A 3,353-nucleotide genomic window follows, 5' to 3' on the forward strand; every position below is an offset into this window, starting at 1 on the left:
GATCTTCTCTATGGTTGAGGAAATAATATTATTAGCTATATAAAAAGGGCTTTTGTGAGGATTAAATGAGATCAGAAATAAAATGCTTAGCTCAATGCCTGGAAGTTTCTTACAGATTAATAGCTACTAGTCCATATTATTCTTATTAAAATTCTATTATCATTATGATTATAACTCATTTATGGTATACTAAATAATAGACCCTATACTAGGTTTGGTGCTACCCTGGATAACTCAGATGTGGAATAGTCTCAATTAGATGAGGACTCCCATGGCCATCTCAAATCCAGTGGCCAGAAGACAAGACATTTAATAGTCAAGTTAACTTACATGCTATTCATAGCTCCAGGAAAAGAGAGAGCTTTCTTAATACTGCACCATATATTTAATTCTTCCTTGTAGTGTATTTCTTTTAATAGTGTGGTTGTACTTAATTATGCAAGTATCTTTTACCTCACCCCACCCTCACTTAGTAAAGTTCCCTCATGGCATGGACAAGGCTGAATACATCTTTGTGTGCACCTTTATGATTTGTACATAAGTAGATAGACCCTAAATAGACAATTGCATAACAAGTGCATGCTTGGGTGAATGGATGATTTATAAAATTTTAGAAAATTTCCCAATGCTTTCATAATACAATGCTTTCACTGGTATATATTTCCCGATTCTCCACAAATAATTATAGAGATCTTTGTTTAACAGTAATGTATGTTCCCTAAGTTCTTGCTGGGACAATTTTTTTTAAGGATGAAGCACTGTTAAAGGGCATCTTATTTCAGCCAGTAAAAATAACAAGTGCTCTTAGTTTGAAAACAATAGGCATGAGTTAGTTGACCTTTCAAAAGAATGGGGATTTAAGTGTGTCACTGATATTTCGGCTGAACTACAGATAGATTCTCAAGTTTCAATGCCTCTCATTTTACAGAGGAAAAATGTCAAAACAGGTTGTTTTTTTTGGACAGAGTACTAAAGTGCAAAAGCATTAGGGAAAAAAGTGGGAATGGGACATTGTGAGTGGAAGGAGACATGATTTGAGAATATGGACTTCTTATTTTCCTGTCTGTGAATGAATAGAATGGATTTTTAGAAGGAATGTAAAATGCCACCCTTTACACAGTATTTTCACAGGTATTTCATTTAATCTTCTAACAGAATGAGACAGTTCACTTTTATTTCCGTATTAGAGAGAGATTTCAAAATCCTTATACTGTTCCATATTTTCTTAGCATAGTCCTGAAATCCCATGGTCAGGAAAATGATGACTTGTAAATGGTAAGTTTAGCACAGCATTAGAATTAGCAAATTCTAGTAATAATGGATGTGTTGGGGACCAGTAGTTCCACTCATACAGATTACTTAAAAGGTTTGTCAGTTTTGCCTGTAGTACACAGGGGTCCAAACCATCAGACAGACAGAAGAACTTTCCACAGATCCTTCCTGGATAACTGCATTTCCAATCCTGACTTGCAATGAAATGGTTGACTGGATCTATGTTCAGTTACTCTCCCATATGGGCATTATTCATATTTAGGTTTATTAAAAATTGACATAAACAAACAAAAGCCATACCAAAAAAATAGCCCAAATCACATCACTTTGAAACACTAATCTTCAGAGACGTTACTGGCTAGGACCCCCTCTTCCTCTACCACGGCCACATCCTCTTCCTCTACCTCGGCCTCTTCCTCTTCCTGCAATAGCTTCCCTCTTCTTTGATTTCACCTGATTTTACCTCAGGTTTTATAATGCTGAGACATATGTAAAAAGTAACCAAATAAGTTAGGATTTTGTCCTTAGCCCAAAAAACTTCTAGTGAAAGTAGCTTAAACTATAAGGGAATTTATGATCTCACTGTGTCTACTTGGGTTGCAAAAATAAATACAATTATCCCACACCCTATATCCATATCCCCGTGATTTGACTTTGCAGTTCCTTCCATAAGTAGGTTAAGTTTATTTCTCTTCCTCTTGAGTCTGACTTGCTTGTGTCAAAAGAATGCACCAAAAGTGAAATTTTGCCAGTCCCAAGCTTAGGCCTCAGGAAATCTTGAAAACTTCTGCTCACTTTCTTGGTAATCCTGCCTCTGCCATGTCAACAAGTTCAGGTGAGTCTTTTGGAGGATAAGAGACTGTGTGGACCAGAGCCAAATCATCCCATATGTCCTAACCAAGGTTCTCAAAATGGGAGAGAGCCTAGTGAAGATCAGCAAGAACTCTCTTGCTGCTGACTACCAGTAACTGCTGACTGAGACCAGAAGAACCATTCAACTGAGCCTAGCATAAATTGCTGATAATAGAGTTATGAACTAAGTAAATGGTTTTAATTTAGTCCACTAAGTTTTGCAGAGATTTGTTATGCAGCAATAGCTCACTGATACACTTATATCTGGAAATAAAGAAATATAGCAAGGGGGGTCTGTGTGCTGGTTTGAATATGTTATGTCCCCCAAAACACCATTATCTTTGATGCAGTCTTGTGTAGGCAGGACACATATTGGTGTTGATTGGGTTGGAGACTTTTGATTGGTTGTTTCCATGGAGATGTGATCACTCAACTATGGGTGAGATCTTTTATTGGATAATTTCCATGGAGGTGTGGCCCCACCCACTCAGCATGGGTATTGATTAATTTACTGGAGCACTATATAAGCTCAGAAGGAGTGAGCTTGCTATAGCCAGCAGGGACACTTTGAAAAACACACAGGAGCTGAAAGAAGAGCTGCAGATGAGAGACAGCTTAAAGACAGCCATTGGAAGCAGACTTTTGATCTGGAGAAGCTAAGAGAGGAAAAACTCCCCAAGAACAACTAAGAGTGACATTTTTGAGGAATTGCAGCCTATAGAGGAACATCCTGGGAGAAAGCCGTCTTGAAACCAGAACACTGGAGCAGATGCCAGCCATGTGCCTTCCCAGCTAACAGAGGTTTTCCAAACACCATTGGCCATCCGCCAGTGAAGGTACCCAATTGGACAGTTTATGGCCTTAAGACTATAACTGTGTAACCAAATAAACTCCCTTTTATAAAAGCCAATCCATCCCTGGTGTTTTGCATTTTGGCAGCATTAGCAAACTGGAACAGTCTGTCTCTGCCAGCTCTGCCTCTCTCAAGCTGTGCTCTCTTGGATGAGGGGCTTTTAATCATTAGTTTCCTCTCCTGAGAAAGAGGATAAGGCTAGTGCATCATCAGGGTGTGTATGTGGGTAAAGTGCCTTGTACAGAGCAGTGCTCAGTGATAATAATGATAAGCTCGCTAAGAAGAGCAGCACTGTACCTACTTGAAAAGTCCCCACTGGGCAAACTTAGTAAATAAGATGGAACTGGCAAGCTTTGCACAGGCATTCTGCAGTACA

This window comes from Choloepus didactylus, chromosome 1 (assembly GCF_015220235.1).
Source record: "Choloepus didactylus isolate mChoDid1 chromosome 1, mChoDid1.pri, whole genome shotgun sequence".
NCBI classification, from domain to species: Eukaryota; Metazoa; Chordata; class Mammalia; order Pilosa; family Megalonychidae; genus Choloepus; species Choloepus didactylus.